Source organism: Amborella trichopoda, chromosome 6 (assembly GCF_054954075.1).
Source record: "Amborella trichopoda isolate Santa Cruz 75 chromosome 6, AtrichopodaSantaCruz75HAP2 v2.0, whole genome shotgun sequence".
Taxonomy (NCBI): Eukaryota; Viridiplantae; Streptophyta; class Magnoliopsida; order Amborellales; family Amborellaceae; genus Amborella; species Amborella trichopoda.
This window is the reverse complement of record NC_142341.1, coordinates 29,390,052-29,402,341: the sequence shown is the minus strand read 5'-3', so window position 1 is coordinate 29,402,341 and position 12,290 is coordinate 29,390,052. Positions and strand designations below refer to the sequence as shown.

The 12,290-nt window shown below is 35.8% G+C and overlaps 1 pseudogene; it reads right to left on the bottom strand.

Annotated features, from left to right (window-relative positions):
- Positions 1-952: 952 nt before the first annotated feature.
- On the bottom strand, positions 953-2,189 carry LOC18440041 (transcription termination factor MTERF5, chloroplastic pseudogene; annotated as a pseudogene).
- Between the last annotated feature and the right edge of the window lie 10,101 nt (positions 2,190-12,290).

Here is a 12,290-nt window from a genome sequence, read left to right as displayed (position 1 = left end):
GTTGAAAAAATGGGCCACCAGGCCACTTGGGTGGCCTGGTAGCCAATCTGCCTAGGCAGGCATGTAAAACGCAGGCACATAAGTCGGTTTGGGCACTCCCTAGTGCCTACCAGCTCCCTTAACAAAAAACAAAAAAAAGAGTTAAGCCCTATCTAAGGACTCTCTAATGGGCTCTCTTGCTCTCATGGGCCCATGTACTCTCTCTACATATGAGAAGAAGACGGCCTCCAAGTGTTCAACATTAGGCCTCACACACGTGAAAATACAAAACAAAACAAATATGTGAATCTGAAAACATTCAAAATCATGCCCATTCCATATGAACTAATACGAGGGTGACACCACGTAAGTTACATTTACATCCAGAACAACTTCAAGACATTTATAAACAAAAAACATTGGCATGTTATGAACTGCATCCATTATAATTTACATCCTATATCCAAGCCGAAAATTTGGAGAATTTTGGAATTTAGGGAAGTTTCTTACAGCTTGGTAAGTATGGATCCTGAAGTCTCATCCATGTTATGGCCATGGCCGAAAGCTGCATATCTCAGAACTCAAAGAGAACTCCCCAAGATGCACCAACACTGGTATCGGTTCTTTTGAAGATAGGTCATTTCATTTGCTGATCTCTTCTCATGCCTACAAGTGAGCGACCTCCATGTTTGTTGACATCCAGTCATGTGACACCCGGTTTGTGTGAGTACTGCGACAATCTCTGCTTATCACCAATCCTATTGTATCTACAATTTCTTATCTAGGATCATTTTTCCACAATGAAACCTTTCATTTATTCAGGGCAGTGACCTTTGTGGTGCTTTGGCTTAAGAAAGAAGGATCACATTTTGCCTGATATGAACTTAAATGACCATTTTGTTCCACAAATAAATAATTTACTCTTATCTAAACACGGATGTTAGGCAAACTATCAAATTAACACTCGGCCAAATTTTTGGGGAAGGTAGTTCTTTCCCCCTGAAAAATGCATGTCCTTATTCTTTTTCATTCTGTCCATCACAGTTTCAAACAAAGCTCAAGTTGATGGGGTTGGATGACATCCCAGACATTCCTTGGGTCCGCAACACTGCATTACAATCCAAATAAATATAAAAAATCCAAAAGCAATTAAGGGTCACCTGTGCTTATAATTTGAGATCCTTTATCTCTGATTCGACTCGCAAAGCATCAAAATCAGTCAGGGTAGGAGGAAGAACTCCTTCGGTCATCTTCTTCGCCTTCTTCTCGAGAACTTTTTCAAACTCAGCATCAGAAGTAGACAGCACCTGATTCAGCAGCACCTCCACACCAAGCTCCCTCACTCGCTCGAACCTTGGCTTTATCCTCTCTTCTAAACTGTACCCAAAGTACTGGGACCTTGGATAATCTATACTTTGAAAGAATTCCCACTTGGGTATCAGGTTATCTGCCAGGCTAAATGTATACAAAGCCCCATACCTCGAAATCATGGTCTCAACCTCCTCAATATTGAAACCCCTATCAAGAAAAAACTGAGTTACAGGCTTCAAGTTGGCCTCGATACTCAACCCAAAAGTCTGAGGAGACCGATGCAGCAACAATGCAACATCAACACCCAACGATCTGAAGTACGCAGCAGTGGGTTTAAGTTTATCCTCCACACTGTAGCTAATAATATGAGGCCACCTCGTCAACACCTTTCCGATACTCTCAGCAGAAAGGCCCAGTTCAGAGAAGAAATCTACAGCACTTTCTGTCTATTATACGTGAGCCCAGCCGGGAATCTGTATATCACCTTTGCCCATTTTTCCTTATCAACGCCCAAGCTCTCAAGGTATGTCATGCCTGGAATTTCAGACCGAGGAATTCCAAGGTCAAGGAAGAGTTCAACCACAGGTTTGATCTTGCCATCTAAGCTGTAGTAAGCAAAAGCTGGAAACTTGCGAGCCCTTTTTTTGATCTGGTCCATATCCAAGCCTAGCTCAATAAGGTAGAGTATGTGTGCAGGTAGCTGTCCATCAGAGCCCAATTCGCTTACTCTTGCAATGGCTTTTTACTTTCTTGGAGCTCAGGCTCGAAGTCGTAGGAGGAGTGGAGATTGTGGGTCTCTCTCTTCCAGGTGGGTTTGGGAAGTTCTCTACGACATCCACGAGGACATCACCATGTTCATCCAAGAGGGATTCAAGGTATGGAACCAGGGCATCTCTGATCTAAATTGTGGTTAGTTCTCTTCCTGTGATACCATGCAGTATTAAGTTAACTAGGGTCATTGAAAAAGGAAGGTATTTGGTGTGCAGGTGCAGTCAAAAAGTTAAAACTCCGAACCTACTAGATATTGAGATTTATGAACAGAGTGAAGCCTTGAGATCAGGTGTTCAATAAAGTACTCAGATTTCTTTATGGTCCTTGCAGCGACTGCACTACTCAAGCCAAGTTTCCTCAGGAACAAGGACAACACAGCTTTAGCCTCCTCCTTTTCAGCTGTGAGCAGACTCAACGGGACTGCTGTAAAGTATGAAGACCCAATCAAACTCCGGTTCAGCTGTACTTGCCAGACAAATTTAACATAATCATCATTACCAAGTTGAAAGGGAAACAGCCAAATTGATTCAAACAAATGCATGCAAGAGAAATCAATGTCTTCAAGTAAACAACTATCGAAGAAAGGTCATCCCACAATAAAAACAATCACACAAGACAACACACAAATATCTTTACCTGATTTTGCACGGAAAAAATGGAGCTGTCCAAGACAACTCAATTGGGTCCTGACAAACAAAAATAGAGCAAATTTAGATTCCTTAGTGTCCATCAGAAACGTCAAAAAGCATAGCACAAACCAGAAGAACAGGATACATAAACAGCCCTTCAAGTCAACATACGAAATTTTTAGTTTGAACTTGAAGCAGTAGTTGTTCTCATCAATAAAAGGTTTACAACACCACATGATTCCTAGTTCATATAAATGTTTCTATTCAAATTAAGGCTAGACTCCTTCAAAAGTGACTTATGAAATGAGTAGAGCAGTGGTTTAAAAAAAGGATCGGTGGCCCGAATAGGGCATCTCAAAAACCGATCCGGATCGACGAATCGGCGTTCCAGATCAAGAATCGGGCCGAATCGCTCTGATTAAGCCATAAAAAATTCAAAAAAATTATTAAAATTCATTATAAATGCTGTTTTTTATGAATCCAATAAGAAATGAGGGTATTACATTATTAACTTTCATTGTTTTCATCGATTTATGAATATTGAGATGTTCTTTCCCTGTATGAACTTATGTTGACCATTAAATTTACATCACACAAAAAAAATCATAGAATTATCGAGAATTAAGTATATAATCATATATGGACTACAATAAATAGTTGACTAAATCGATAAAAATTTGGCCACTAAAATCTCGAATTGGCGGAAAACCCAAATCCGTTAAAAAAACCCAAATTATTACAACCTAACTAACTATAATATTATATACCAATAATATTTTATAATTATTTTATTATATAAATGATACCAAATGCAAACTATTTTATAATATCATCTAATTTAAAATGTATTATTGACAACTGTAAGAAAAATAGTACACTTCATGATTTATAATACAAAAAATAATAAATAAAATAAAAGATTTGGTTATCAATGTAGAAATTATTAGAATGCGTACCAATTTTTTTTAATTTTTTAGGTCTCTAGAATAAATTAGTGGAAGAGATTGTTAGTAGCAAGAGAGAGATTTTAAATGGCCTCATTGTATGAATCCTATTTTTAAATTAATATTACTAAATTTATGTTAAAGACCATATATTCCTAGGTTGTATGAAGAAATACCATTTATTTTTTTGGCAAGAAATACTTATTATGTTATATTTTATTTTTTTTTACAAGAAAAATACGATATTGTTGATTATCTTTGTTTTTTTTTTTTTTGACAAAAGAAGAAGATGTTGTACTACATTTTTTTTTGCTTGTTGTATTACCTTTTATTATTTTTTATAAGAAAAATACAAAATGATGCTGCCAAAGTGCATTTTATTTTTTTAAGCCTTTTTCTTTATTTTTTTTGCAAGAAATATTTGTTATATTACCTCGTATTTTTTTTACAAGAAAAATAAAAAAGTGTTGTATCATCTTTTTTATTTTTATCTTGAAAAGCCTTTTATTTTATGTTTTTTCTATTTTTTTTACAACAGAATTTTCTGCATTTGTTTATTTTTTTGACAACAATTGTATTTTTTTTACAAGAAAAATAAAAAAAATTTGTATTATCTTTTTTATCTTTATCTTGAAAAGCTTTTTATTTTATATTTTTTCTATTTTTTTACAACAGCATTTTCTGCCTTTGTTTATTTTTTTTGACAACAAAATATTTTTTGTATTTTTTTGTTGTGCGCTAAGGGGTTCAAACTCAAAAAAAAAAAGATTTTGTTTTGCGCTAAGGGGTTCAAACTCAAAATATTTTGTGGTGTTCGCTATAGGTTTTGTTGAGCGCTAAGGGGTTCGAACTCAAAATGTTTTTTGGTGTTCGCTATGGGATTCGAACTCAAGACATACACCAAAAAATCGGTGTTGTCAACCAACACGGCCATGTCGCCACATGTGATTTTACTAGCTTCTATAATAATATATATTCGATCATCTTGCTTTAATGATTTTTTGTGGGAATTATCCCACATCGAAGGATTAGTGTTGCTTGGTTCTCTATAAAGTCATGTGTAATAGACACTCCATTGCGCGTGTAGAAATGCGAGGGAGGCAAACGTGAGGTGAGTTACCACGTGTGGCCACATGTTACTCTCGTGAGGTGGCCACGTGTCACTACCGTGAGTCTGCCACGTGTAAATCCAAAAAATACAGGTTTTTTCGTTGAGACTCGCGATTCACTATTCGGAATCGCCCAGTTCTCTCTGGACGTGGGCGATTCTTGGTTTTTTTGTGGAACCGGCTTGGTAGCTGACGATTTTCGAGTTGAACCGGATGAGTCCGGTTCGACTCGGCGAGTTTTCAAACACTGGAGTAGACAATTACCATTCAGCCACAGAAAGCATCCTTCCCCATATTCTCAAGAAATATAATAAATGTTGCAGGCTATTGTTTTGTTTTCTATTTCTAAATCCTCCCAAGATTCCAATATTAGAAGGGAACTAAGGAATTTATATTTTATGGATCAGAAGCAAATAATTTTCAGAAAAAGTGATGAGATTAAAAATCAACTAGATGTCCTGCTATATCTAAGCGTGTTGCATCTCAAATGCCGCAGATTGTTTCCATAAAAACCTTTGGCTCTCATTCGATATATCACGCAAGAGCCCTCAAGAATAAAAGTGCATTGCTGTAAGAAGTGCTCTTGTAACTACTTTCTGGTGGCACCGATGTGGTGAAGTACTAGTTCAGCAAACCAACAAAATGAAAAGTTACACCTTACAAGCCAGGATTTTCGACTAGAGAGATTTCGTTTTCCTTGATATGTTAAACCTTGGTGACACGTTATGGCTTCAAGAACAAACTCTAAATCTTGATTAATGAATCATCAATTTCATTCCGTGTGCATTTTAATATGAAAAATTTATCAAAATACCCATAAGGGATGAAGTACTTAACATTTTGCCCATTTGTAACTATTCTGACTCACGAGTTTTATGGTTTTAAAGTAAATCAAAAGATATGGGTGAAGTGTTAAATTATTCATCGCTTATGGAAACTTGATAAATTTTCCTTTTAACATACATAAATACGGGTGGGCTAGCTGGGTTCTTTAGGGGTAGGCTTCGAGAGTCAAACCCTTGACATTCCTCATGCAAACTGAGTGCCTAATACCAAGCCACCAAGCCAGACCTAAAGGATGTTCTAGATATATCAATATATCTAAATAATGATGAGCTTGTCTTTAAAAAATGATGAATGGGTAAATGAAATAATTATGAAAGGGGATTCAAATCTTCCAGAGGAAGGGCCAAAAAAATTTATGGACCATGAAAACAAGACCTGAAACTAAGCACAATACAATTAGTGAGGTCAAAGGAATCATGGTGACACAACCAATTATGCTATGTCTAAGGAGTGTTCGGAGGGTCCCATCAAGGAGAATTTTCTGTAATTCTCCTGAGCAATGGGGAGTTATTCAAGAATAATTCAATCATAAAGTGATGATCCAAGAGAACCGATTGTTGTCAAGCTCTACCCTCCTAATTTTCAACAGCTGGTGTAGGAAAATCCAAGTGGCATTTTAGAGACACCAAGGACTGCATCATTATGGGTTTTCTTCCTGGCCACCGAATATAAAGACCTCTGACACATTAAACATGTCACCAGTCCATTGCGATGAGAGACGAAGAAAGAACTTGTAAAATAAGTAGAGGAAAAATAGAATCTAAGATTTTATGGTAGTTTATCTTAGAGGAAAGTAGAGGGTCTAGAGTCACATAGTAGTTCAATTGGCATTTTTGAGATCAATATCTTCTCAAAAATTAAGATTAAGAAAACAAGTCATGTAAACTATGATTTAATGGCCAAAATTAGCTTTGCCCATCTCAAGAGCCCATTAGATTTTTATGTTCATTGAGCCTTAGATTGGTTTGATTTCCTTTACATTATTTTAGAGACCTTCTATGTCATGGAAAAGGCCAACTACAAGCTCATACCCAAGGCCTAAGGTTAACCTTTTTCTAGGTGGCCTAGATCTCATTTTCCAAAGTTCGTGATGTGTCAGCATTTGAAACTTTGGACTTAAAATCATTATGATCAATAGGGTTCAATATCAATGCTGCCCAAAATTAAAATTGTTCTCTTGCAGTGAATACAAGAAGTTTACAAATTCCACCTCGAGGTCTACGATAATTAAAGAAATTGTATATGCCAAGGCCGCATATACCAACAGGACCATTTATCCAATACAAACGGGTGGTACATATGCTATAACACCACGTCAGTGTCAGCAAATCTTGCACCTTGCAAAATAGTTTATAAGGAGGCACCAAGGCTGGACTGGGATGATTCTCTACTTGTAATCTCTAAACCATATTCACCAAGTATAAAATTGTTCACACGGATTCAGAATACTGAACTAGCAACTCATTGAGGTAAAAAATGAATTCTAGAAACCTTGCTCCTGCACCAGCATTTCATCTTATTATTTGACTAGTGATCGAATACAAACATGGCATTCTAAACCAGACTCCACGTACTTGTGAGTTAAAGATGGTCCAATAAGCCACTGCATCAAGATTATGCGTTATTGCCTATCTGAAATGTAGGCGTTCCAAATTCAATAAATTTGGCATCAATTAAGGACAAATCCCTACTTTGAGTAAATAATAGAAATTCATAGCCAAATGGTACACATCATGACAAGGGAGTCACTTCTTTTTCTCTCTCTTTTTTATCAAATTGGGGAATATATAATATTGGTGAAAGTAAACTCCCTCCCTCCCTTCCTCTATGTGTGGAAGTTCTGGATCTCTATGTTGCAGATGGAACAATTTAAATTTAAGCTCATCCACAAGTATAGAAACCGATTATCCATGAATGTACCATCTATACTGCAAAACTCCACATAATATGGACCTGTGATTTCTAAAAGATGCCAAAGAATACTAGCATTATATATGCATAATAAAAAAACATGTAGTATAGAAAAAAAGATGCCAAAGAATGTAACAATATATTATTATTATTATAATTATTATATATTAAGCGTGAGGGCTAACCCGCTTATTCTTTCGCCACGATGTCCCATGATATTAATAACTCTCTCTTCCCCACATCTCTCTCATGCCCATACATATCATCTCATGTACTCTCTCTCCATACATCTTTCTCATGCCTATACATGTCGTCTCATGCTCATCCCTCTTCTCTCACATCCCATTCTTTTCCTTCCGTTAATCATCCCTCTTCTTTTTCTATTTCCTAATAACTCCAAGCCCCCCATGTTTCTCTCTCTTCTCTCCTCCCCCATAACAATCTCTCTCTTCTCTCCTCCCCCATATTAATCTCTCTCTCCTTTCACCTCTCCTCATATTAACTATCTCTTTTAATTTACTCATTTCCCCATCTCCCTCTCACATTTACTCTCTCTCTTTCTCCTACATGCATAACAAGTAAAAAATATAGGTAACTCTTTTTTTCAGTGTAATGTTTTTATGTAACTTTCTTCCTCCTACATGCATAAAAAGACATAAAAATAAGTAACTCTTTCATTAGTTTTATGTAACTCATTTTTTAATATGATCTCTCTATCTCTCTCTTTCTATTTAATTTACTCTACCTCCTACTTTTCTCTCCCCTCCCACACTTCTCTCTCCTACTATATAACAAGCCATTCATGTCTCTCTACCTCCCACGTTTCTCTCTCCCACTATGTTACAGATAATTAACATCTCTCTAAGTTATAACTCCTTCATTAGATATCTCCTATAACCTCTGTCATTTGTCACTCATATCTCCCTCTTTAAATCTCTCCATCAATATCTTCCTCCCTATCTCTCTTTAGGACAAACTTTCTCTCTCCCGTAATTTCTCTTCTCTCTTATCCATCTCTCCCTCTTTAAAAATCTGTCTCTCAATCTCTCCCTTCCTAAACCTCTCTTTAGGAACAACCTCTCCTATAATATCTCACTTAAATAAAGATCTCTTTGGGAACAACCTCTTCTATCCTATCTCATTTAAAAGGCTAAAACCCTCACGTCCCAACCTAAAAGCCTGTCATACCCAAACATATGAGTAAACTCTCTCTCTCTGGACTATCTTAGCACTCTCTCTAGCAGTTTTTTTGTTAAAAATATTTTTCTAAATGAAAGATAGAAGGTATGTTATCTGTCTCTATCTATATATATAGTATATTTATCAAGTTATAATGGAGTTTTTTAATTACAGAAAATAAGTGGTTTGTGCTCACTCACCCTTTATATATCTCTCTAATATTATAATAATAATGACAATAATAATGGTAATAATAATAATAACAACAACTAGAACTATAATTGTTGTTATTACCATTATTATTATTATTATTCTTTATTTTATTGAATTATTTTATTTTATTTATTTTAATTGTATATAACTTATTTAATTATATTACTCTTTCTTCTAGCTTTCTCTTGCTATTTTTCAAATGGATTATGTTTCTTTTGGTCTCTCTATTAGGGAAGCAGAAAATTAGATGGTTTTTCTTTTTGATTCTTATGTTAAATGATGTATCGATTTATTTTCATTTCAATTTTTTCCTTTATATGTATTTTAAATTTTTTATAACTATTTGAATATTAAATTGCTTTTGTAACTACAATATTTTATTTCTAGCAAAAAAAAAAAAAAATGTGATGAAGTATATATAAATTTAATTCTTTTTATGGGAGATACTTGAGTAATTTTTATTTTCAAAATATGAATTCTGATCACATCTCCTCTAGCTTTCTCTCACTATTTTTCATTTGCACTATTTCAATTTTTATTCCTCTATTTAAAATAGCATTTAAAATTTTTTTGTCTCCCAGGTGGGTGGGCGCCCAGAACTTGGGCGGCCCAGTTGAATCCAAATAAGGATTTTGGCATTCTGAAGTTCTACAGTTATGGCATTATGATATAATTCAAATTATACTGCATGTTATTTAGCATGTAGCACACACTCCATAAGCATAACTATAATTCATAAGTCGGTTCATACTTCATATCCAATTAAAACTTAAAATTTTCCAACCAACCAAATTATCAAAGTAAGTTATCAAATAGTATCACACCAGTACTGCAGTACACCATCTGACCACCATGAGGAAGAAAACAAAATTGAATTATGAAAATGAAACTATCAAACTATGAAAGTAATACTTGAAGACTCAAAAGAATCTTCAATAGTTTAATAATCAATACACAATAATTAGTCAACAGTCAACAATCATCAATCATCATTCATTCATCATCAGAAAGTCTTGGGTCAGTTGCATTAGCATCATATTCATCAGAGTCGACAACGTCGTCACTCTCCTCGACATATTGGTCATCCTGTTCTCCTCCGTCTTTTCTGAATCGGCCTCTTCTTCCTCCATCCTTGTTCTCTATGCAGAAGATCCAGAAGCCCTAGGAGGGTCAGTTGATGTCCCTGAAGCATCCATGATCAAGTCCCATGTCAATCCTTCATGCCCCTCGATCTCATCATCATCAACTAACCATTCCATAGCATGGTCTATATTTTTTGATTTGATGGGGTCTATCTTATCTCTCTTAGCAAACTTGTTCTTCAAGAATCGATTGTATTTGACATAGACTAGGTCATTGAGCCTCTTTGATTCAAGCCTGTTCCTTTTCTTTGTATGAATCTAACAAAATCAAATGAAACTAATTAAAATCTAATTTCTATGGTTCATGTATTATTTATAAAATTATACAAATTACCCTTACGACTTTATCCCTTCAAAAGTACTCCAATTGCGCTCACAACCGGATAAGAAGTGGTTAGGTTTAAGATTCGAATGACCAACTTTTGTAAATTTGGAGAACTACACCCATGTTGGCTTCACCAATGAGTTACAAAGATATAGAAAAATATCATAAATAAATAATAGAACTACTTGATTACTTGAACTTGATAAAGACGAATTTAAGAATATTATTAATACCTGGTCCAGTTTTGGTCCATTGCCTCATCGCCATTGGAGTCCTAAAAGACTTTAATGAACACTTGTAATTTATCAACTCATCAGCGCATATAATATCCTGCATTTCAAGATCAGGGACTAGCATCTCTACACACTCATTAAATCTATTCATAATTGTGTCATTTGTTTGTATATCATTGTCAAAATAAAACAAAGCTGGGTTCAAAATATAACCAGCTGCATGCAATGGCCGATGTAACTGCCTATCCCACTTCTCATCAATAATATCCCAAACAAGCTTGTAGCGGGTTTCTTCATTATTGAAATTTTGGGCTATCTCTCTTTTACATTTCTCTATAGCATCATATATGTAGCCCATAGAAGGCTTGTCACTATCAACCATGTGAAGGACTTTAACAAGAGGAAAAAATACCTTAAAAGTACCTTTCAACCCTCGTCAAAAAGCCTTAGGAAAGATAACATCTCACCTTCGTCCCAACTTGATCCTTAGACCATTTGCATTCTCTCCACTCATCTGAGATAAACATTTGCCTCAACTGTACTCTCCTCGAATGTATGTTATCAAGGCATAAGTACGAGGTCGCAAATCTCGTGACCCTAGGCCACACATTCTCTTTCTTCTTTGTGAAGGTACGCATCATGCTGAGGGTGAGATGGTGGCTATAAATGAAATGCGTAACATATTTAGCCTTCTTCACTGCACCTGATATCTCGGTTAAACTGACAAGAGCCTCAAGTATGAGGTCTATACAATGTGCTATACATGGTGTCCAAAAGATTCTAGGATAAGCTATGTGCAACAAATTAAATGCAGCAACATTAGGAGCAGCATTGTCTGTGACAACCTATATAGCAACATGCTCCCAACCTCCTTGATTCCCTTCTCTATCACTTAAAAATTGTAATGGGCATCATGGATATGATCAGAGGCATCAATAGACCTAAAAAAAATAGTCATTGCAGGACATTTCACAAGCAAATTTATTTGACTTCTTCTCTTCCTATCACTTCAAGCATCAGTCATAATAGAAACCCCATACTGAGCCATGCATCCTTCTTAAGTTCTACAACTTCATTCGTGGCACTCATTGCCTTTTTTAAAAAAGGCTCTGAAAGCTTATATGGGGTTGGGGGTTTCATCCCAAATTGGCCAACTGCCTCTATCGCAGCATAGAAGCTGCCCAAGCGAGTGGTATTGAAAGGAATACCCGTATCATAAAACCATGTAGCCAAATAATAGGTAGGTTTATCTCTCTCTTCCTTCTTGATTATATTTTCAATAGTGGTTTGCTTTTTTGTTTTCTCTCTTGCAACCTCAGGGTCTGGCCGACGTAAAAAACTATTCATAGGGCCTCTAACCGAGGCTTTTTAGTCCTAGAACCAAAAGCAACTATATCTCCCTTCCCCTTTCTCCTAATAATGATTTGCTCAACCTCTTGACATCCCTCCCCAATCATTTCCTCATCACTATCATCATCATCATAATTGACCAACCTCAGACCTAATATCTGCTATCGTGGCAATTCTCTTATATTTTTTCATTTTCTCCATGTCCAAAAATTTCTTTATTTCCTCTTTAAAAGCATCATGAGTCTTTTTACATGGGGCAACATCCCCGCGATATCGGTAAGAAGTTTCTTGAACCGGTTTACACCCCCTTTTGTATAATTTTCACAAAACTTGCATCTTGTGCATTTT